Here is a 25,896-nt window from a genome sequence, read left to right on the forward strand (position 1 = left end):
TGTCACAGGAATGGTTCGAAGCATAGACAGTAAGAAGAGCCAGTCTGCTTGTACTTGAGTCGGCATTGTGCCTTTTGTATTTAGTTCCGATGCAATTTCTGTGTTTCATCGTCAATAAGAAGGTTAGAGGGATACAGTAAACCTGAAGTGAAGCATCGGAATCTATAACTAGTGTCACAGGAATGGTTCAAAACATAGACAGTAGGTAGAGTCAGTCTTCTAGTACTGAAGTCGGCATTGTGCCTTTTGTATTTAATTCCGATGCAATTTCTATGTTTCATCGTCAATATGAAGGTCAGAGGGATACAGTAAACCTGAATCGAAGCATCGGAATTTATAATTAGTGTCACAGGAATGGTTCAAAACATATGCAGTAAGAAGAGCCAGTCTGCTTGTACTTGAGCCGGCATTGTGCCTTTTATATTTAATTACGATGCAATATCTGTGTTTCATCGTCAATAAGAGGGTCGGATGGATACAGTAAACCTGAAGTGAAGCATCTGAATCTATAACTAGTGTCACAGGAATGGTTCAAAACACAGAGGGTAAGAAGAGACAGTCTTCTTGTACTTGAGTCGGCATTGCGTCTTTTGTATTTAATTCCGATGCAATTTCTGTGTTTCATCGTCAATAGGAAGGTCAGAGGGATACAGTAATCCTGAAGTGAGGCATCGGAATCTATAACTAGTGTCACAGGAATGGTTCAAATCATGGACAATAAGAAGAGCCAGTCTTCTTGTACTTGAGTCGGCATTGTGCCTCTTGTATTTAATTCCGATGCAATTTCTGTGTTTCATCGTCAATAATGGGGACAGAGGGATACAGTAAACTTGAAGTGAAGCATCTGAATCTGTAACTAGTGTCACAGGAATGGTTCAAAACATAGACAGTAAGAAGAGTCAGTTTTCTTGTGCTTATATTGGCATTGTGCCTTTTGTATTTCATTCCGATGCAATTTCTGTGCTTCATAGTCAATAAGAAGGTCGGAGGGTTACAGGAAACCTGAAGTGAAGCATCGGAATCTATAACTAGTGTCACAGGAATGGTTCAAAACATAGACAGTAGGAAGAGTCAGTCTTCTAGTACTCAAGTCGGCATTGTGCCTTTTGTATTTAATTCCGATGCAATTTCTGTGTTTCGTCGTCAATAAGAAGGTCAGAGGGATACAGTAAACCTGAAGTGAAGCATCGGAATTTATAACTAGTGTCACAGGAAAGGTTCAAAGCATAGACAGTAAGAAGAGTCAGTTTTCTTGTACTTAAGTCGGCATTGTGCCTTTTGTATTTAATTCCGATGCAATTTCTACGCTTCATCGTCAATACGAAGGTCAGAGGGTTACAGTAAACCTAAAGTGAAGCATCGGAATCTATAACTAGTGTCACAGGAATGGTTCAAAACATACATGGTAAGAAGAGTCAGTCTTTTTGTACTTAGGTCGGCATTGTGCCTTTTGTATTTAAATCCGATGCAATATCTGTGTGTCATCGTCAATATGAACGTCAGAGGGATACAGTAAACCTGAAGTGAAGCATCGGAATCTATAACTAGTTTCACAGGAATGGTTCAAATCATAGACAGTAAGGAGAGTCAGTTTACTTGTACTTAAGTCGGCATTGTGCCTTTTGTATTTAGTTCCGATGCAATTTCTGTGTTTCATCGTCAATAAGGAGGTCAGAGGGATACAGTGAACCTGAAGTGAAGCATCGGAATCTATAACTAGTGTCACAGGAATGGTTCAAAACATAGAGGGTAAGAAGAGACAGTCTTCTTGTACTTGAGTCGGCATTGAGCCTTTTGTATTTAATTCCGATGCAATTTCTGTGTTTCATCGTCAATAAGAAGGTCGGATGGATACAGTAAACCTGAAGTGAAGCATCTGAATCTATAACTAGTGTCACAGGAATGGTTCAAAACATAGAGGGTAAGAAGAGACAGTCTTCTTGTACTTGAGTCGGCATTGAGCCTTTTGTATTTAATTCCGATGCAATTTCTGTGTTTCATCGTCAATAGGAAGGTCAGAGGGATACAGTAATCCTGAAGTGAAGCATCGGAATCTATAACTAGTGTCACAGAAATGGTTCAAATTATGGACAATAAGAAGAGCCAGTCTTCTTGTACTTGAGTCGGCATTGAGCCTTTTGTATTTAATTCCGATGCAATTTCTGTGTTTCATCGTCAATAAGAAGGTCACAGGGATACAGTAAACATAAAGTGAAGCATCGGAATCTATAACTAGTGTCACAGGAATGGTTCAAAACATAAACAGTAACAAGCGTCAGTTTTCTTGTACTTAAGTCGGCATTGTGAATTTTGTATTTAATTCCGATGAAATTTCTGTGTTTCATCGTCAATAAGAAGGTCAGAGGGATACAGTAAACTTGAAGTGAGGCATCGGAATCTATAACTAGTGCCACAGGAATATTTCATAACAGAGACAGTAAGAAGAGTCAGTTTTCTTGTACTTAAGTGGGCATTGTGCCTTTTGTATTTAATTCCGATTCAATTTCGGTGTTCCATCGTCAATAAGACGGTCAGAGGGATACAGTAAACCTGAAGTGAAGCATCGGAATCTATAACTAGTGTCACAGGAATGGTTAAAACATAGACAGTAAGAAGGGTCAGTTTACTTGTACTTAAGTCGGCATTCTGCCACTTGTATATAATTCCGATGCAATTTCTGTGTTTCATCGTCAACACGAAGGTAAGAGGGATACAGTGAACCTGAAGTGAAGCATCGAAATCTATAACTAGTGTCACAGGAATGGTTGAAAACATAGACAGTAAGAAGAGTCAGTTTTCTTGTACTTAAGTCGGCATTGCGCCTTTTGTATTTAATTCCGATGCAATTTCTGTGCTTCATCGTCAATAAGAAGATCAGAGGGTTACAGTAAACCTGAAGTGAAGCATCGGAATCTATAACTAGTGTCACAGGAATGGTTCAAAACATAGACAGTAGGGAGAGTCAGTCTTCTAGTACTGAAGTCGGCATTGTGCCTTTTATATTTAATTCCGATGCAATTTCTGTGTTTCATCGTCAATAAGAAGGTCACAGGGATACAGTAAACATGAAGTGAAGCATCTGAATCAATAACTAGTGTCACAGGAATGGTTCAAAACTTAGACAATAAGAAGGGTCAGTCTTCTTGTACTTAAGTCGGCATTGTGCCACTTGTATTTAATTCCGACGCAATTTCTGTGTTTCATCGTCAATAAGGCGGACAGAGGGATACAGTAAACCTGAAGTGAAGCATCTGAATGTATAACTAGTGTCACAGGAATGGTTCAAAACATAGACAGTAAGAAAAGTCAGGTTTCTTGTACTTAAGTCGGCATTGTGCCTTTTCTATTTAATTCCGATGCAATTTCTGTGCTTCATCGTCAATAAGAAGATCAGAGGGTTACAGTAAACCTGAAGTGAAGCATCGGAATCTATAAGTAGTGTCACAGGGATGTTTCAAAACATAGCCAGTAAGAAGAGCCAGTCTGCTTGTACTTGAGTCTGCATTGTGCCTTTTGTATTTAATTCCGATGCAATTTCTGTGATTTATCGTCAATAAGAAGGTCGGAGGGATACACTAAACCTCAAGTGAAGCATCTGAATCTATAACTAGTGTCACAGGAATGGTTAAAACATCGACGGTAAGAAGGGCCAGTTTACTTGTACTTGAGTCGGTATTGAGCCTTTTGTATTTAATTCCGATGCAATTTCTGTGTTTCATCGTCAATAAGAAGGTCGGAGGGATACAGTAAACCTGAAGTGAAGCATCGGAATCTATAACTAGTATCACAGGAATGGTTCAAAACATAGACATTAGGAAGAGTCAGTCTTCTAGTACTTAAGTCGGCATTGTGCCTTTTGTATTTAATTCCGATGCAATTTCTGTGTTTCATCGTCAATAAGAAGGTCAGAGGGATACAGTAATCCTGAAGTGAAGCATCGGAATCTATAACTAGTGTCACAGGAATGGTTCAAAACATGGACAATAAGAAGCGCCAGTCTTGTTGTACTTGAGTCGGCATTGTGCATCTTGTATTTAATTCCGATGCAATTTCTGTGTTTCATCGTCAATAAGGCGGACAGAGGGATACAGTAAACCTGAAGTGAAGCATCTGAATCTATAACTAGTGTCACAGGAATGTTTCAAAACATAGACAGTAAGAAGAGTCAGTTTTCTTGTACTTAAGTCGGCATTGTGCCTTTTGTATTTAATTCCGATGTAATTTCTGTGTGTCATCGTCAATACGAACGTCAGAGGGATACAGTAAACCTGAAGTGAAGCATCGGAATCTATAACTAGATTCACAGGAATGGTTCAAATCATAGATAGTGAGGAGAGTCAGTTTTTTGTACTTAAGTCGGCATTGTGCCTTTTGTATTTAATCCCGATGCAATATCTGTGTTTCATCGTCAGTAAGAAGGTCAGAGGGATACAGTAATCTGAAGTGAAGCATCGAAATCTATAACTAGTGTAACAGGAATGTTTCACAACATAGACAGTACGAAGAGTCAGTCCTCCTGTACTTAAGTCGGCATTGTGCCATTTGTATTTCATGCCGATGAAATTTCTGTGTTTCATCGTCAATAAGAAGGTCAGAGGGATACAGTAAACTTGAAGTGAGGCATCGGAATCTATAACTAGTCTCACAGGAATATTTCATAACATAGACAGTAAGAAGAGTCAGTTTTCTTGTACTTAAGTGGGCATTGTGCCTTTTGTATTTAATTCCGATGCATTTTCTGTGCTTCATCGTCAATAAGAAGGTCAGAGGGTTACAGTAAACCTGAAGTGAAGCATCGGAATCTATAACTAGTGTCACAGGAATGGTTCAAAACATAGACAGTAGGAAGAGTCAGTCTTCTAGTACTGAAGTCGGCATTGTGCCTTTTGTATTTAATTCCGATGCAATTTCTGTGTTTCATCGTCAATACGAAGGTCACAGGGATACAGTAAACATGAAGTGAAGCATCTGAATCAATAACTAGTGTCACAGGAATGGTTCAAAACTTAGACAATAAGGAGGGTCAGTCTTCTTGTACTTAAGTCGGCATTGTGCCACTTGTATATAGTTCCGATGTAATTTCTGTGTTTCATCGTCAATATGAAGGTCAGAGGGATACAGTAAACCTGAAGTGAAGCATCGGAATCTATAACTAGTGTCACAGGAATGGTTCAAAACGTAGACAGTAAGAAGAGCCAGTCTGCCTGTACTTGAGTCGGCATTGTGCCTTTTGTATTTAATTCCGATGCAATTTCTGTGTTTCATCGTCAATGAGAAGGTCGGAGGGATACAGTAAGCCTGAAGTGAAGCATCGGAATCTATAACTAGTGTCACAGGAATGGTTCAAAACATAGACGGTAAGAAGAGCCAGTCTTCTTGTACTTGAGTCGGCATTGAGCCTTTTGAATTTAATTCCGATGCAATTTCTGTGTTTCCTCGTCAATAAGAAGGTCAGAGGGATACAGTAAACGTGAAGTGAAGCATCGGAATCTATAACTAGTGTCAAAGGAATGGTTCAAAACATAGACAGTAGGATGAGTCAGTCTTCTAGTACTTAAGTCGGCATTGTGCCTTTTGCATTTAATTCCGATGCAATTTCTGTGTTTCATCGTCAATAAGAAGGTCAGAGGGATACAGTAATCCTGAAGTGAAGCATCGGAATCTATAACTAGTGTCACAGGAATGGTTCAAAACATGGACAATAAGAAGAGCCAGTCTTCTTGTACTTGAGTCGGCATTGTGCCTCTTGTATTTAATTCCGATGCAATTTCTGTGTTTTATCGTCAATAAGGCGGACAGAGGGATACAGTAAACCTGAAGTGAAGAATATGAATCTATAACTAGTGTCACAGGAATGGTTTAAAACATAGACATTAAGAAGAGTCTGTTTTCTTGTACTTAAGTCGGCATTGTGCCTTTTGTATTTAATTCCGATGCAATTTCTGTGTTTCATCGTCAATAAGAGGGTCAGAGGCATACAGTGAACCTGATGTAAAGCATCAAAATCTATGACTAGTGTCACAGGAACGGTTCAAAACATAGACAGTAGGAAGAGTCAGTTTCCTAGTACTTAAGTCGTCATTGTGATTTTTGTATTTAATTCCGATGCAATTTCTGCGTTTCATCGTCAATATGAAGGTCACAGGGATACAGTAAACCTGAAGTGAAGCATCGGAATCTATAACTAGTGTCACAGGAATGGTTCAAAGCATAAACAGTAAGAAGCGTCAGTTTTCTTGTACTTAAGTCGGCATTGTGCCTTTTGTATTTCATTCCGATGCAATTTCTAGGTTTCATCGTCAATAAGATGGTCAGTGGGATACAGTAAATCTGAAGTGAAGCATCGGAATCTATAACTAGTGTCACAGGAATGGTTCAAAACATAGACAGTAAGAAGAGTCAGTTTTCTTATACTTAAGTCGGCATTGTGCTTTTTGTATTTAATTCCGATGCAATTTCTGTGTTTCATTGTCAATAAGAAGGTCAGAGGGATACAGTAAACCTCAAGTGAAGTATCGGAATCTATAACTAGTGTCACAGGAATGGTTCAAAACATAGACAGTGAGGAGAGTCAGTTTACTTGTACTTAGGCCGGCATTGTGCCTTTTGTATTTAATCCCGATGCAATATCTGTGTTTCATCGTCAGTAAGAAGGTCAGAGGGATACAGTAAACCTGAAGTGAAGCATCGAAATCTATAACTAGTGTAGCAGGAATGTTTCACAACACAGACAGTACGAAGAATCAGTCTTCTTGTACTTAAGTCGGCATTGTGCCATTTGTATTTCATGCCGATGAAATTTCTGTGTTTCATCGTCAATAAGAAGGTCAGAGGGATACAGTAAACCTGAAGTGAGGCATCGGAATCTATAACTAGTGTCACAGGAGTATTTCAAAACATAGACAGTAAGAAGAGTCAGTTATCTTGTACTTAAGTGGGCATTGTGCCTTTTGTATTTAATTCCGATTCAATTTCGGTGTTACATCGTCAATAAGACGGTCAGTGGGATACAGTGAACCAGAAGTGAAGCATCGGAATCTGTAACTAGTGTCACAGGAATGGTTAAAACATAGACGGTAAGAAGGGTCAGTTTACTTGTACTTAAGTCGGCATTCTGCCACTTGTATATAATTCCGATGCAATTTCTGTGTTTCATCGTCAACACGAAGGTGAGAGGGATACAGTAAACCTGAAGTGAAGCATCGGAATCTATAACTAGTGTCACAGGAATGGTTCAAAACATAGACAGTAGGAAGAGTCAGTCTTCTAGTACTGAAGTCGGCATTGCGCCTTTTGTATTTAATTCCGATGCAATTTCTGTGTTTCATCGTCAATAAGAAGGTCACAGGGATACTCTAAACATGAAGTGAAGCATCGGAATCTATAACTAGTGTCACAGGAATGGTTCAAAACATAAACAGTAACAAGTGTCAGTTTTCTTGTACTTAAGTCGGCATTGTGCCTTTTGTATTTAATTCCGATGCAATATCTGTGTTTCATCGTCAATATGAAGGTCAGAGGGATACAGTAAACCTGAAGTGAAGCATCGGAATCTATAACTAGTGTCACAGGAATGGTTCAAAACATAGACAGTAAGAAGAGCCAGTCTGCTTGTACTTGAGTCAGCATTGTGCCTTTTGTATTTAATTCCGATGCAATTTCTGTGTTTCATCGTCAATAAGAAGGTCGATGGGATACAGTAAACCTGAAGTGTAGCATCTGAATCTATAACTAGTGTCACAGGAATGGTACAAAACATAGACGGTAAGAAGTGCCAGTCTTCTTGTACTTGAGTCGGCATTGAGCCTTTTGTATTTAATTCCGATGCAATTTCTGTGTTTCATCGTGAATAAGAAGGTCAGAGGGATACAGTAAACCTGAAGTGAAGCATCGGAATCTATAACTAGTGTCACAGGAACGGTTCAAAACATAGACAGTAGGAAGAGTCAGTCGTCTAGTACTTAAGTCGGCATTGTGCCGTTTGTATTTAACTCCGATGCAATTTCTGTGTTTCATCGTCAATAAGAAGGTCAGAGGGATACAGTAATCCTGAAGTGAAGCATCGGAATCTATAACTAGTGTCACAGGAATCTTTCAAAGCATGGGCAATAAGAAGAGCCAGTCTTCTTGTACTTGAGGCGGCATTGTGATTCTTGTATTTAATTCCGATGCAATTTCTGTGTTTTATCGTCAATAAGGCGGACAGAGGGATACAGTAAACCTGAAGTGAAGCATCGGAATCTATAAGTAGTGTCACAGGAATGGTTCAAAACATAGACAGTAAGAAGAGCCAGTCTGCTTGTACTTGAGTCGGCATTGTTCCTTTTGTATTTAATTCCGATGCAATTTCTGTGTTTCATCGTAAATAAGAAGGTCGGAGGGATACACTAAACCTGAAGTGAAGCATCTGAAGCTATAACTAGTGTCACAGGAATGGTTCAAATCATAGACGGTAAGAAGAGCCAGTCTTCTTGTACTTGAGTCGGCATTGAGCCTTTTGTATTTAATTCCGATGCAATTTCTGTGTTTCATCGTCAATAAGAAGGCCAGAGGGATACAGTAAACCTGAAGTGAAGCATCGGAATCTATAACTAGTGTCACAGGAATGGTTCAAAACATAGACAGTAGGAAGAGACAGTCTTCTAGTACTTAAGTCTTCATTGTGCCTTTTGTTTTTAATTCCGATGCAATGTCTGTGTTTCATCGTCAATAAGAAGGTCAGAGGGATACAGTAACCCTGAAGTGAAGCATCGGAATCTATAACTAGTGTCACAGGAATGGTTCAAACATAGACAGTAAGAAGAGCCAGTCTTCTTGTACTTGAGTTGGCATTGAGCCTTTTGTATTTAATTCCGATGCAATTTCTGTGTTTCATCGTCGATAAGAGGGTCAGAGGGATACAGTAAACCTGATGTGAAGCACCGGAATCTATAACTAGTGTCTCAGGAATGGTTCAAAACATAGACAGTAGGAAGAGTCAGTTTTCTAGTACTTAAGTCGTCATTGTGATTTTTGTATTTAATTCCGATGCAATTTCTGTGCTTCATCGTCAATACGAAGGTCAGAGGGTTACAGTAAACCTGAAGTGAAGAATCGGAATCTATAATCAGTGTCACAGGAATGGTTCAAAACATAGACAGTAAGAAAGGTCAGTCTTCTTGTACTTCAGTCGGCAAAGTGCCCTTTAAATTTAATTCCGATGCAATATCTGTGTTTCATCGTCAATAAGAAGATCGGAGGGAAACAGTAAACCTGAAGTGAAGCATCGGAATCTATAACTAGTGTCACGGGAATGGTTCAAACATAGGCAGTAAGAAGAGCCAGTCTTCTTGTACTTGAGTCGGCATTGAGCCTTTTGTATTTAATTCCGATGCAATTTCTGTGTTTCATCGTCAATAAGAGGGTCAGAGGGATACAGTAAACCTGATGTGAAGCATCGGAATCTATAACTAGTGTCACAGGAATGGTTCAAAACATAGACAGTAACAAGGGTCAGTTTACTTGTACTTAAGTCGGCATTCTGCCACTTGTATATAATTCCGATGCAATTTCTGTGTTTCATCGTCAACATGAAGGTGAGAGGGATACAGTAAACCTGAAGTGAAGCATCGGAATCTATAACTAGTGTCACAGGAATGGTTCAAAACATAGACAGTAGGAAGAGTCAGTCTTTTAGTACTGAAGTCGGCATTGCGCCTTTTGTATTTAATTCCGATGCAATTTCTGTGTTTCATCGTCAATAAGAGGGTCAGAGGGATACAGTAAACCTGATGTGAAGCATCGGAATCTATAACTAGTGTCTCAGGAATGGTTCACAACATAGACAGTAGGAAGAGTCAGTTTTCTAGTACTTAAGTCGTCATTGTGATTTTTGTATTTAATTCCGAAGCAATTTCTGTGCTTCATCGTCAATACGAAGGTCAGAGGGTTACAGTAAACCTGAAGTGAAGAATCGGAATCTATAATCAGTGTCACAGGAATGGTTCATAACATAGACAGTAAGAAAGGTCAGTCTTCTTGTACTTCAGTCGGCAAAGTGCCTTTTAAATTTAATTCCGATGCAATATCTGTGTTTCATCGTCAATAAGAAGATCGGAGGGAAACAGTAAACCCGAAGTGAAGCATCGGAATCTATAAATAGTGTCACAGGAATGGTTCAAACATAGGCAGTAAGAAGAGCCAGTCTTCTTGTACTTGAGTCGGCATTGAGCCTTTTGTATTTAATTCCGATGCAATTTCTGCGTTTCATCGTCAATAAGAGGGTCAGAGGGATACAGTAAACCTGATGTGAAGCATCGGAATCTATAACTAGTGTCACAGGAATGGTTCAAAACATAGACAGTAACAAGGGTCAGTTTACTTGTACTTAAGTCGGCATTCTGCCACTTGTATATAATTCCGATGCAATTTCTGTGTTTCATCGTCAACATGAAGGTGAGAGGGATACAGTAAACCTGAAGTGAAGCATCGGAATCTATAACTAGTGTCACAGGAATGGTTCAAAACATAGACAGTAGGAAGAGTCAGTCTTTTAGTACTGAAGTCGGCATTGCGCCTTTTGTATTTAATTCCGATGCAATTTCTGTGTTTCATAGTCAATAGGAAGGTCACAGGGATACAGTAAACCTGAAGTGAAGCATCGGAATCTATAACTAGTGTCACAGGAATGGTTCAAAACATAAACAGTAACAAGCGTCAGTTTTCTTGTACTTAAGTCGGCATTGTGCCTTTTGTATTTAATTCCGATGCAATATCTGTGTTTTATCGTCAATATGAAGGTCAGAGGGATACAGTAAACCTAAAGTGAAGCATCGGAATGTTTAACTAGTGTCACAGGAATGGTTCCAAACATAAACAGTAAGAAGCGTCAGTTTTCTTGTACTTATGTCGGCATTGTGCCTTTTGTATTTAATTCCGATGCAATTTCTGCGCTTCATCGTCAATAAGAATGTCAGAGGGTTACAGTAAACCTGAAGTGAAGCATCGGAATCTATAACTAGTGTCACAGGAATGGTTCAAAACATGGACAATAAGAAGAGCCAGTCTTCTTGTACTTGAGTCGGCATTGTGCCTCTTATATTTAATTCCGATGCAATTTCTGTATTTCATCGTCAATAAGGCGGACAGACGGATACAGTAAACCTGAAGTGGAGCATCTGAATCTATAACTAGTGTCACAGGAAATGTTCAAAACGTAGACAGTAAGAAGAGTCACTTTTCTTGTACTTAAGTCGGCATTGTGCCTTTTGTATTTAATTCCGATGCAATTTCTGCGCTTCATCGTCAATAAGAAGGTCAGAGGGTTACTGTAAACCTGAAGCGAAGCATCGGAATCTATGACTTAGTGTCACAGGAATGGTTCAAAACATAGGCAGTGGGAAGAGTCAGTCTTCAAGTACTGATGTCGGCATTGTGCCTATGGTATTTAATTCCGATGCAATTTCTGTGTTTCATCGTCAATAAGAAGGTCACAGGGATACAGTAAACCTGTAGTGAAGCATCGGAATCTATAACGAGTGTCACAGGAATGGTTCAAAACATAAACAGTAAGAAGCGTGAGTTTTCTTGTACTTAAGTCGGCATTGTGCCTTTTGTATTTAATTCCGATTCAATTTCTGTGTTTCATCGTCAATAAGAATGTCGGAGGGATACAGTAAACCTGAAGTAAAGCATCTGAATCTATAACTAGTGTCAACGGAATGGTTCAAAACATAGACGGTAAGAAGAGCCAGTCTTCTTGTACTTAAGTCGGCATTGTGCCTTTTGTATTTAATTAGGATGCAATTTCTGTGTTTCATCGTCAATAAGAAGGTCAGAGGGATACATTAATCCTGAAGTGAAGCATCGGAATCTATAACTAATGTCACAGGAATGGTTCAAAACATGTACAATAAGAAGAGCCAGTCTTCTTGTACTTGAGTCGGCATTGTGCCTCTTGTATTTAATTCCGATGCAATATCTGTGTTTCATCGTCAATAAGGCGGACAGAGGGATACAGTAAACCTGTAGTAAAGCATCTGAATCTAAAACTAGAGTCACAGGAATGGTTCAAAACATAGACAGTAAGAAGAGTCAGTTTTCTTGTACTTAAGTCGGCACTGTGCCTTTTGTATTTAATTACGATGCAATTTCTGCGTTTCATCGTCAATATGAAGGTCAGAGGGTTACAGTAAACCTGAAGTGAAGCATCGGAATCTATAACTAGTGTCACAGGAATGGTTCAAAACATAGACAGTAGGAAGAGTCAGTCTTTTAGTACTGAATTCGGCATTGTGCCTTTTGTATTTCATTCCGATGCAATTTCTGTGTTTCAATATCAATAAGAAGGTCACAGGGATACAGTAAACCTGAAGTGAAGCATCGGAATATATAACTAGTGTCACAGGAATGGTTCAAAACATAAACAGTAAGAAGCGTCAGTTTTCTTGTACTTAAGTCGGCATTGTGCCTTTTGTATTTAATTCCGATGCAATTTCTGTGTTTCATCGTCAATATGAAGGTCAGAGGGTTACAGTAAACCTGAAGTGAAGCATCGGAATCTATAATTAGTGTCACAAGAATGGTTCAAAATATAGACAGTAAGAAGAGCCAGTCTGCTTGTACTTGAGTCGGCATTGTGCCTTTTGCATTTAATTCCGATGCAATATCTGTGTATCATCGTCAATAAGAAGGTCGGAGGGATACAGTAAACCTGAAGTGAAGCATCTGAATCTATAACTAGTGTCACAGGAAAGGTTCAAAACATAGACGGTAAGAAGAGCCAGTCTTCTTGTACTTGAGTCGGCATTGAGCATTTTGTATTTAATTCCGATGCAATTTCTGTGTTTCATCGTCAATAAGAAGGTCAGAGGGATACAGTGAACCTGAAGTGAAGCATCGGAATCTGTAACTAGTGTCACAGGAATGGTTCAAAGCATAGACAGTAGGAAGAGGCAGCCTTCTAGTACTTATGTCGGCATTGTGCATTTTGTATTTAATTCCGATGCAATTTCTGTGTTTCATCGTCAATAAGAAGGTCACAGGGACACTGTAATCCTGAAGTGAAGCATCGGAATCTATAACTAGTGTCACAGGAATGGTTCCAATCATGGACAATAAGAAGAGCCAGTCTTCTTGTACTTGAGTCGGCATTGTGCCTCTTGTATTTAATTCCGATGCAATTTCTGTGTTTCATCGTCAATAATGGGGACAGAGGGATACAGTAAACCTGAAGTGAAACATCTGAATCTGTAACTAGTGTCACAGGAATGGTTCAAAACATAGACAGTAAGAAGCGTCAGTTTTCTTGTACTTATGTCGGCATTGTGCCTTTTGTATTTAATTATGATGCAATTTCTGCGCTTCATCGTCAATAAGAATTTCAGAGGGTTACAGTAAACCTGAAGTGAAGCATCAGAATCTATAACTAGTGTCACAGGAATGGTTCAAAACATAGACAGTAGGAAGAGTCAGTCTTTTAGTACTGAAGACGGCATTGCGCCTTTTGTATTTAATTCCGATGCAGTTTCTGTGTTTCATAGTCAATAGGAAGGTCACAGGGATACAGTAAACCTGAAGTGAAGCATCGGAATCTATAACTAGTGTCACAGGAATGGTTCAAAACATAAACAGTAACAAGCGTCAGTTTTCTTGTACTTAAGTCGGCATTGTGCCTTTTGTATTTAATTCCGATGCAATATCTGTGTTTTATCGTCAATATGAAGGTCAGAGGGATACAGTAAACCTAAAGTGAAGAATCGGAATGTTTAACTAGTGTCACAGGAATGGTTCCAAACATAAACAGTAAGAAGCGTCAGTTTTCTTGTACTTATGTCGGCATTGTGCCTTTTGTATTTAATTCCGATGCAATTTCTGCGCTTCATCGTCAATAAGAAGGTCAGAGGGTTACAGTAAACCTGAAGTGAAGCATCGGAATCTATAACTAGTGTCACAGGAATGGTTCAAAACATGGACAATAAGAAGAGCCAGTCTTCTTGTACTTGAGTCGGCATTGTGCCTCTTGTATTTAATTCCGATGCAATTTCTGTGTTTCATCGTCAATAAGGCGGACAGACGGATACAGTAAAACTGAAGTGGAGCATCTGAAAATATAACTAGTGTCACAGGAAAGGTTCAAAACGTAGACAGTAAGAAGAGTCACTTTTCTTGTACTTAAGTCGGCATTGTGCCTTTTGTATTTAATTCCGATTCAATTTCTGCGTTTCATCGTCAATAAGAAGGTCGGAAGGATACAGTAAACCTGAAGTAAAGCATCTGAATCTATAACTAGTGTCACTGGAATGGTTCAAAACATAGACGGTAAGAAGAGCCAGTCTTCTTGTACTTAAGTCGGCATTGTGCCTTTTGTATTTAATTAGGATGCAATTTCTGTGTTTCGTCGTCAATAAGAAGGTCAGAGGGATACATTAATCCTGAAGTGAAGCATCGGAATCTATAACTAATGTCACAGGAATGGTTCAAAACATGTACAATAAGAAGAGCCAGTCTTCTTGTAATTGAGTCGGCATTGTGCCTCTTGCATTTAATTCCGATGCAATATCTGTGTTTCATCGTCAATAAGGCGGACAGAGGGATACAGTAAACCTGTAGTAAAGCATCTGAATCTAAAACTAGTGTCACAGGAATGGTTCAAAACATAGACAGTAAGAAGAGTCAGTTTTCTTGTACTTAAGTCGGCATTGTGCATTTTGTATTTAATTACGATGCAATTTCTGCGCTTCATCGTCAATAAGAAGGTCAGAGGGTTACAGTAAACCAGAAGTGAAGCATCGGAATCTATAACTAGTGTCACAGGAATGGTTCAAAACATAGACAGTAGGAAGAGTCAGTCTTCTAGTACTGAATTCGGCATTGTGCCTTTTGTATTTCATTCCGATGCAATTTCTGTGTTTTAATATCACTAAGAAGGTCACAGGGATACAGTAAACCTGAAGTGAAGCATCGGAATATATTACTAGTGTCACAGGAATGGTTCAAAACATAAACAGTAAGAAGCGTCAGTTTTCTTGTACTTAAGTCGGCATTGTGCCTTTTGTATTTAATTCCGATGCAATTTCTGTGTTTCATCGTCAATATGAAGGTCAGAGGGTTACAGTAAACCTGAAGTGAAGCATCGGAATCTATAATTAGTGTCACAAGAATGGTTCAAAATATAGACAGTAAGAAGAGCCAGTCTGCTTGTACTTGAGTCGGCATTGTGCCTTTTGCATTTAATTCCGATGCAATATCTGTGTATCATCGTCAATAAGAAGGTCGGAGGGATACAGTAAACCTGAAGTGAAGCATCTGAATCTATAACTAGTGTCACAGGAATGGTTCAAAACATAGACGGTAAGAAGAGCCAGTCTTCTTGTACTTGAGTCATCATTGAGCATTTTGTATTTAATTCCGATGCAATTTCTGTGTTTCATCGTCAATAAGAAGGTCTGAGGGATACAGTAAACCTGAAGTGAAGCATCGGAATCTATAACTAGTGTCACAGGAATGGTTCAAAACATAGACAGTAGGTAGTGGCAGCCTTCTAGTACTTATGTCGGCATTGTGCATTTTGTATTTAATTCCGATGCAATTTCTGTGTTTCATCGTCAATAAGAATGTCACAGGGACACTGTAATCCTGAAGTGAAGCATCGGAATCTATAACTAGTGTCACAGGAATGGTTCCAATCATGGACAATAAGAAGAGCCAGTCTTCTTGTACTTGAGTCGGCATTGTGCCTCTTGTATTTAATTCCGATGCAATTTCTGTGTTTCATCGTCAATAATGGGGACAGAGGGATACAGTAAACCTGAAGTGAAACATCTGAATCTGTAACTAGTGTCACAGGAATGGTTCAAAACATAGACAGTAAGAAGAGTCAGTTTTCTTGTGCTTATGTCGGCATTGTGCCTTTTGTATTTAATTCCGATGCAATTTCTGTGCTTCATAGTCAATAAGAAGGTCAGAGGGTTACAGCAAACCTGAAGTGAAGCATCGGAATCTATAACTAGTGTCAAAGGAATGGTTCAAAACATAGACAGTAGGAAGAGTCAGTCTGCTAGTACTGAAGTCGGCATTGTGCCTTTTGTATTTAATTCCGATGCAATTTCTGTGTTTCGTCGTCAATAAGAAGGTCATAGGGATACAGTAAACCTGAAGTGAAGCATCGGAATCTATAACTAGTGTCACAGGAAAGGTTCAAAACATAGACAGTAAGAAGAGTCAGTTTTCTTGTACTTAAGTCGGCATTGTGCCATTTGTATTTAATTCCGATGCAATTTCTGTGCTTCATCGTCAATACGAAGGTCAGAGGGTTACAGTAAACCTGAAGTGAAGCATCGGAATCTATAACTAGTGTCACAGGAATGGTTCAAAACATACAGGGTAAGAAGAGTCAGTCTTTTTGTACTTAGGTCGGCATTGTGCCTTTTGTATTTAAATCCGATGCAATATCTGTGTGTCATCGTCAATACAAACGTCAGAGGGATACAGTAAACCTGAAGTGAAGCATCGGAATCTATAACTAGTTTCACAGGAATGGTTCAAATCATAGATAGTAAGGAGAGTCAGTTTACTTGTACTTAAGTCGGCATTGTGCCCTTTTTTTTTAGTTCCGATGCAATTTCTGTGTTTCATCGTCAATAAGGAGGTCAGAGGGATACAGTAAACCTGAAATGAAGCATCTAAATCTATAACTAGTGTCACAGGACTCGTTAAAACATAGACGGTAAGAAGGGTCAGTCTCCTTGTACTTAAGTAGGCATTGTGCCACTTGTATATAATTCCGATGCAATTTCTGTGTTTAATCGTCAACATGAAGGTGAGAGGGATACAGTAAATCTGAAGTGAAGCATCGGAATCAATAACTAGTGTCACAGGAATGGTTCAAAGCATAGACAGTAAGAAGAGCCAGTCTGCTTGTACTTGAGTCGGCATTGTGCCTTTTGTATTTAGTTCCGATGCAATTTCTGTGTTTCATCGTCAATAAGAAGGTTAGAGGGATACAGTAAACCTGAAGTGAAGCATCGGAATCTATAACTAGTGTCACAGGAATGGTTCAAAACATAGACAGTAGGTAGAGTCAGTCTTCTAGTACTGAAGTCGGAATTGTGCCTTTTGTATTTAATTCCGATGCAATTTCTGTGTTTCAATATCAATAAGAAGGTCACAGGGATACAGTAAACCTGAAGTGAAGCATCGGAATCTATAACTAGTTTCACAGGAATGGTTCAAATCATAGATAGTAAGGAGAGTCAGTTTACTTGTACTTAAGTCGGCATTGTGCCTTTTGTATTTAATCCCGATGCAAAATCTGTGTTTCATCGTCAATAAGAAGGTCAGAGGGATACAGTAAACCTGAAGTGAAGCATCGAAATCTATAACTAGTGTAACAGGAATGTTTCAAAACACAGACAGTAAGAAGTGTCAGTCTTCTTGTACTTAAGTCGGCATTGTGCCTTTTGTATTTAATTCCGATGCAATTTCTGTGTTTCATCGTCAATAAGGTCAGAGGGATACAGTAAACCTAAAGTGAAGCATCTGAATCTATAACTAGAGTCACAGGAATGGTTCAAAACATAGACGGTAAGAAGAGCCAGTCTGTTTGTACTTGAGTCGGCATTGAGCCTTTTGTATTTAATTCCGATGCAATTTCTGTGTTTCATCGTCAGTAAGAAGGTCAGAGGGATACAGTAAACCTGAAGTGAAGCATTGGAAACTATAACTAGTGTCACAGGAATGGTTCAAAACATAGACAGTAGGAAGAGTCAGCCTTCTAGTACTTATGTCGGCATTGTGCATTTTGTATTTAATTCCGATGCAATTTCTGTGTTTCATCGTCAATAAGAAGGTCACAGGGACACTGTAATCCTGAAGTGAAGCATCGGAAACTATAACCAGTGTCACAGGAATGGTTCCAATCATGGACAATAAGAAGAGCCAGTCTTCTTGTACTTGAGTCGGCATTGTGCCTCTTGTATTTAATTCCGATGCAATTTCTGTGTTTCATCGTCAGTAATGGGGACAGAGGGATACAGTAAACCTGAAGTGAAGCATCTGAATCTGTAACTAGTGTCACAGGAATGGTTCAAAACATAGACAGTAAGAAGAGTCAGTTTTCTTGTGCTTATGTCGGCATTGTGCCTTTTGTATTTAATTCCGATGCAATTTCTGTGCTTCATAGTCAATAAGAAGGTCAGAGGGTTACAGGAAACCTGAAGTGAAGCTTCGGAATCTATAACTAGTGTCAAAGGAATGGTTCAAAACATAGACAGTAGGAAGAGTCAGTCTTCTTGTACTGAAGTCGGCATTGTGCCTTTTGTATTTAATTCAGATGCAATTTCTGTGCTTCATCGTCAATATGAAGGTCAGAGGGTTACAGTAAACCTGAAGTGAAGCATCGGAATCTATAACTAGTGTCACAGGAATGGTTCAAAACATACAGGGTAAGAAGAGTCAGCCTATTTGTACTTAGGTCGGCATTGTGCCTTTTGTATTTAAATCCGATGCAATATCTGTGTGTCATCGTCAATACGAACGTCAGAGGGATACAGTAAACCTGAAGTGAAGCATCGGAATCTATAACTAGTTTCACAGGAATGGTTCAAATCATAGATAGTTAGGAGAGTCAGTTTACTTGTACTTAAGTCGGCATTGTGCCTTTTGTATTTAGTTCCGATGCAATTTCTGTGTTTCATCGTCAATAAGGAGGTCAGAGGGATACAGTAAACCTGAAGTGAAGCATCTAAATCTATAACTAGTGTCACAGGACTCGTTAAAACATAGACGGTAAGAAGGGTCAGTCTCCTTGTACTTAAGTAGGCATTGTGCCACTTGTATATAATTCCGATGCAATTTCTGTGTTTCATCGTCAACATGAAGGTGAGAGGGATACAGTAAATCTGAAGTGAAGCATCGGAATCCATAACTAGTGTCACAGGAATGATTCAAAGCATAGACAGTAAGAAGAGCCAGTCTGCTTGTACTTGAGTCGGCATTGTGCCTTTTGTATTTAGTTCCGATGCAATTTCTGTGTTTCATCGTCAATAAGAAGGTTAGAGGGATACAGTAAACCTGAAGTGAAGCATCGGAATCTATAACTAGTGTCACAGGAATGGTTCAAAACATAGACAGTAGGTAGAGTCAGTCTTCTAGTACTGAAGTCGGAATTGTGCCTTTTGTATTTAATTCCGATGCAATTTCTGTGTTTCAATATCAATAAGAAGGTCACAGGGATACAGTAAACCTGAAGTGAAGCATCGGAATCTATAACTAGTTTCACAGGAATGGTTCAAATCATAGATAGTAAGGAGAGTCAGTTTACTTGTGCTTAAGTCGGCATTGTGCCTTTTGTATTTAATCCCGATGCAAAATCTGTGTTTCATCGTCAATAAGAAGGTCAGAGGGATACAGTAAACCTGAAGTGAAGCATCGAAATCTATAACTAGTGTAACAGGAATGTTTCAAAACACAGACAGTAAGAAGTGTCAGTCTTCTTGTACTTAAGTCGGCATTGTGCCTTTTGTATTTAATTCCGATGCAATTTCTGTGTTTCATCGTCAATAAGGTCAGAGGGATACAGTAAACCTAAAGTGAAGCATCTGAATCTATAACTAGTGTCACAGGAATGGTTCAAAACATAGACGGTAAGAAGAGCCAGTCTGTTTGTACTTGAGTCGGCATTGAGCCTTTTGTATTTAATTCCGATGCAATTTCTGTGTTTCATCGTCAGTAAGAAGGTCAGAGGGATACAGTAAACCTGAAGTGAAGCATTGGAAACCATAACTAGTGTCACAGGAATGGTTCAAAACATAGACAGTAGGAAGAGTCAGCCTTCTAGTACTTATGTCGGCATTGTGCATTTTGTATTTAATTCCGATGCAATTTCTGTGTTTCATCGTCAATAAGAAGGTCACAGGGACACTGTAATCCTGAAGTGAAGCATCGGAATCTATATCTAGTGTCACAGGAATGGTTCCAATCATGGACAATAAGAAGAGCCAGTCTTCTTGTACTTGAGTCGGCATTGTGCCTCTTGTATTTAATTCCGATGCAATTTCTGTGTTTCATCGTCAGTAATGGGGACAGAGGGATACAGTAAACCTGAAGTGAAGCATCTGAATCTGTAACTAGTGTCACAGGAATGGTTCAAAACATAGACAGTAAGAAGAGTCAGTTTTCTTGTGCTTATGTCGGCATTGTGCCTTTTGTATTTAATTCCGATGCAATTTCTGTGCTTCATAGTCAATAAGAAGGTCAGAGGGTTACAGGAAACCTGAAGTGAGGCTTCGGAATCTATAACTAGTGTCAAAGGAATGGTTCAAAACATAGACAGTAGGAAGAGTCAGTCTTCTAGTACTGAAGTCGGCATTGTGCCTTTTGTATTTAATTCAGATGCAATTTCTGTGCTTCATCGTCAATACGAAGGTCAGAGGGTTACAGTAAACCTGAAGTGAAGCATCGGAATCTATAACTAGTGTCACAGGAATGGTTCAAAACATACAGGGTAAGAAGAGTCAGCCTATTTGTACTTAGGTCGGCATTGTGCCTTTTGTATTTAAATCCGATGCAGTATCTGTGTGTCATCGTCAATACGAACGTCAGAGGGATACAGTAAACCTGAAGTAAAGCATCTGAATCTATAACTAGTGTCACTGGAATGGTTCAAAACATAGACGGTAAGAAGAGCCAGTCTTCTTGTACTTAAGTCGGCATTGTGCCTTTTGTATTTAATTAGGATGCAATTTCTGTGTTTCATCGTCAACAAGAAGGTCAGAGGGATACAGTAACCCTGAAGTGAAGCATCGGAATCTATAACTAGTGTCACAGGAATTGTTCAAAACATAGACAGTAAGAAGAGTCAGTTTTCTTGTGCTTAAGTCGGCATTGTGCCTTTTCTATTTAATTACGATGCAATTTCTGTGCTTCATCGTCAATAAGAAGGTCAGAGGGTTACAGTAAACCTGAAGTGAAGCATCGGAATCTATAACTAGTGTCACAGGAATGGTTCAGAACATAGACAGTAGGAAGAGTCAGTCTTCTAGTACTGAATTCGGCATTGTGCCTTTTGTATTTAATTCCAATGCAATTTCTGTGTTTCAATATCAATAAGAAGGTCACAGGGATACAGTAAACCTGAAGTGAAGCATCGGAATCTATAACTAGTGTCACAGGAATGGTTCAAAACATAAACAGTAAGAAGCGTCAGTTTTCTTGTACTTAAGTCGGCATTGTGCCTTTTGTATTTAATTCCGATGCAATTTCTGTGTTTCATCGTCAATATGAAGGTCAGAGGGATACAGTAAACCTGAAGTGAAGCATCGGAATCTAAAATTAGTGTCACAAGAATGGTTCAAAGTATAGACAGTAAGAAGAGCCAGTCTGCTTGTACTTGAGTCGGCATTGTGCATTTGGAATTAAATTCCCATGCAATATCTGTGTTTCATCGTTAATAAGAAGGTCAGAGGGATACAGTAAACCTGAAGTGAAGCATCGGAATCTATAACTAGTGTCACAGGAATGGATCAAAACATAGACAGTAGGAAGAGTCAGCCTTCTAGTACTTAAGTCGGCATTGTGCATTTTGTATTTAATTCCGATGCAATTTCTGTATTTCATCGTCAATAAGAAGGTCACAGGGACACTGTAATCCTGAAGTGAAGCATCGGAATCTATAACTAGTGTCACAGGAATGATTCCAATCATGGACAATAAGAAGAGCTAGTCTTCTTGTACTTGAGTCGGCATTGTGCCTCTTGTATTTAATTCCGATGCAATTTCTGTGTTTCATCGTCAATAATGGGGACAGAAAGATACAGTAAACCTGAAGTGAAGCATCTGAATCTGTAACTAGTGTCACAGGAATGGTTCAAAACATAGACAGTAAGAAGAGTTAGTATTCTTGTGCTTATGTCGGCATTGTGCCTTTTGTATTTAATTCCGATGCAATTTCTGTGCTTCATAGTCAATAAGAAGGTCAGAGGGTTACAGGAAATCTGAAGTGAAGCATCGGAATCTATAACTAGTGTCACAGGAATGGTTAAAACATAGACACTAGGAAGAGTCAGTCTTCTAGTACTGAAGTCGGCAATGTGCCTTTTGTATTTAATTCCGATGCAATTTCTGTGTTTCGTCGTCAATAAGAAGGTCAGAGGGATACAGTAAACCTGAAGTGAAGCATTGGAATCTATAACTAGTGTCACAGGAATGGTTCAAAGCATAGACAGTAAGAAGAGTCAGTTTTCTTGTACTTAAGTCGGCATTGTGCCTTTTGTATATAATTCCGATGCAATTTCTGTGCTTCATCGTCAATACGAAGGTCAGAGGGTTACAGTAAACCTGAAGTGAAGCATCGGAATCTATAACTAGTGTCACAGGAATGGTTCAAAACATACAGGGTAAGAAGAGTCAGTCTTTTTGTACTTAGGTCGGCATTGTGCCTTTTGTATTTAAATCCGATGCAATATCTGTGTGTCATCGTCAGTACGAACGTCAGAGGGATACAGTAAACCTGAAGTGAAGCATCGGAATCTATAACTAGTTTCACAGGAATTGTTCAAATCATAGATAGTAAGGAGAGTCAGTTTACTTGTACTTAAGTCAGCAATGTGCCTTTTGTATTTAGTTCCGATGCAATTTCTGTGTTTCATCGTCAATAAGGAGGTCAGTGAGATACAGTAAACCTGAAGTGAAGCATCTAAATCTATAACTAGTGTCACAGGACTCGTTAAAACATAGACGGTAAGAAGAGTCAGTCTCCTTGTACTTAAGTAGGCATTGTGCCACTTGTATGTAATTCCGATGCAATTTCTGTGTTTCATCGTCAACATGAAGGTGAGAGGGATACAGTAAATCTGAAGTGAGCATCGGAATCCATAACTAGTGTCACAGGAATGGTTCAAAGCATAGACAGTAAGAAGAGCCAGTCTGCTTGTACTCGAGTCGGCATTGTGCCTTTTGTAATTAGTTCCGATGCAATTTCTGTGTTTCATCGTCAATAAGAAGGTTAGAGGGATACAGTAAACCTGAAGTGAAGCATCGGAATCTATAACTAGTGTCACAGGAATGGTTCAAAACATAGACATTAGGTAGAGTCAGTCTTCTAGTACTGAAGTCAGCATTGTGCCTTTTGTATTTAATTCCGATGCAATTTCTGTGTTTCAATATCAATAAGAAGTTCACAGGGATACAGTAAACCTGAAGTGAAGCATCGGAATCTATAACTAGTGTGACAGGAATGGTTCAAAACATAAACAGTAAGAAGCGTCAGTTTTCTTGTACTTAAGTCGGCATTGTGCCTTTTGTTTAATTAAGATGCAATTTCTGTGTTTCATCGTCAATATGAAGGTCAGAGGGATACAGTAAACCTGAAGTGAAGCATCGGAATTTATAATTAGTGTCACAGGAATATTTCAAAACATATGCAGTAAGAAGAACCAGTCTGCTTGTACTTGAGCCGGCATTGTGCCTTTTGTATTTAATTACGATGCAATATCGGTGTTTCATCGTCAATAAGGAGGTCGGATGGATACAGTAAACCTGAAGTGAAGAATCTGAACCTATAACTAGTGTCACAGGAATGGTTCAAAACATAGACGGTAAGAAGAGCCAGTCTTCTTGTACTTGAGTCGGCATTGAGCCTTTTGTATTTAATTCCGATGCAATTTCTGTGTTTCATCGTCAATAGGAAGGTCAGAGGGATACAGTAATCAAAAAGTGAAGCATCGGAATCCATAACTAGTGTCACAGGAATGGTTCAAATCATGGACAATAAGAAGAGCCAGACTTCTTGTACTTGCGTCGGCATTGTGCCTCTTGTATTTAATTCCGATGTAATTTATGTGTTTCATCGTCAATAAGAAGGTCACAGGGATACAGTAAACATAAAGTGAAGCATCGGAATCTATAACTAGTGTCACAGGAATGGTTCAAAACATAAACAGTAACAAGCGTCAGTTTTCTTGTACTTAGGTCGGCATTGTGCCTTTTGTATTTAATTCCGATGCAATTTCTGTGTTTCATCGTCAATAAGAAGGTCAGAGGGTTACAGGAAACCTGAAGTGAAGCATCGGAATCTATAACTAGTGTCACAGGAATGGTTCACAACATAGACAGTAGGAAGAGTCAGTCTTCTAGTACTGAAGTCGGCATTGTGCCTTTTGTATTTAATTCCGATGCAATTTCTGTGTTTCATCGTCAATAAGAAGGTCAGAGGGATACAGTACACCTGAATTGAAGCATCGGAATCTATAACTAGTGACACAGGGAAGGTTCAAAACATAGCCACTAAGAAGAGTCAGTTTTTTTGTACTTAAGTCGGCATTGTGCCTTTTGTATTTAATTCCGATGCAATTTCTGTGCTTCATCGTCAATACGAAGGTCAGAGGATTACAGTAAACCTGAAGTGAAGCATCGGAATCTATAACTAGTGTCACAGGAATGGTTCAAAACATACAGGGTAAGAAGAGTCAGTCATTTTGTACTTAAGTCGGCATTGTGCCTTTTGTATTTAAATCCGATGCAATTTCTGTGTTTCATCGTCAATAAGAAGGTCAGAGGGATACAGCAAACCTGAAGTGAAGTATCGGAATCTATAACTAGTGTCACAGGAAAGGCTAAAAGCATAGACAGTAAGAAGAGTCAGTTTTCTTGTACTTAAGTCGGCATTGTGCCATTTGTATTTAATTCCGATGCAATTTCTGTGTTTCATCGTCAATAAGAAGGTCAGAGGGATACAGCAAACCTGAAGTGAAGCACCGGAATCTATAACTAGTGTCACAGGAATGGCTAAAAGCATAGACAGTAAGAAGAGTCAGTTTTCTTGTACTAAAGTCGGCATTGTGCCTTTTGTATTTAATTCCGTTGCAATTTCTGACTTTCATCGTCAATAAGACAGTCAGAGGGATACAGTAAACCTGAAGTGAAGCATCGGTATCTGTAACTAATGTCACAGGAATGGTTCAAAACAAAGGCAGTAAGAAGAGTCAGTTTTCTTTTACTTAAGTCGGCATTGTGCTTTTCTATTTGATTCCGATGCAATTTCAGTGTTTCGTCGTCTATAAGAAGGTCCAAGGGATACAGTAAACCTGAATTGAAGCATCGGAATCTAAATCCGGTCACACAGGAAAGGTTCAAAAAATAGACAGTAAGAAGGGCCAGTCCTCTTGTACGTGAGTCGGCTTTGTGCCTTTTGTATTTAATTCCGATGCAATTTCTGTGTTTGATCGTCAATAAGAAGGTCAGAGGGACTCAGTAAACCTAAAGTGAAGCATCTGAATCTATAACTAGTGTCACAGGAATGGTTCAAAACATAGACGGTAAGAAGAGCCAGTATTCTTGTACTAGAGTCGGCATTGAGCCTTTTGCATTTGATTCCGATGCAATTTCTGTGTTTCAACGTCAGTAAGAAGGTCAGAGGAATACAGTTAACCTGAAGTGAAGCATCGGAATCTATAACTAGTGTCACAGGAATGGTTCAAAACATTGACAGTAGGAAGGGTCAGTCTTCTAGTACTTAAGTCGGCATTGTGCCTTTTGTATTTGATTCTGATACAATTTCTTTGTTTCATTGTCAAAAAGAAGGTCAGAGCGATACAGTAATCCTGAAGTGAAGCATCGGAATCTATAACTAGTGTCACAGGAATGGTTCAAAACAAAGGCAGTAAGAAGAGTCAGTTTTCTTGTACTTAAGTCGGCACTGTGCTTTTCTATTTAATTCCGACCCAATTTCTGTGTTTCGTCGTCTATAAGAAGGTCCAAGGGACACAGTAAACCTGAAGTGAAGCATCGGAATCTAAATCCGGTCTCACAGGAAAGGTTCAAAACATAGACAGTAAGAAGGGCCAGTCCTCTTGTACTTGAGTCGGCATTGTGCCTTTTGTATTTAACTAAGATGCAATTTCTGTGTTTCATCGTCAATAA

This window comes from Schistocerca serialis, chromosome 5 (assembly GCF_023864345.2).
Source record: "Schistocerca serialis cubense isolate TAMUIC-IGC-003099 chromosome 5, iqSchSeri2.2, whole genome shotgun sequence".
NCBI lineage: Eukaryota > Metazoa > Arthropoda > Insecta > Orthoptera > Acrididae > Schistocerca > Schistocerca serialis.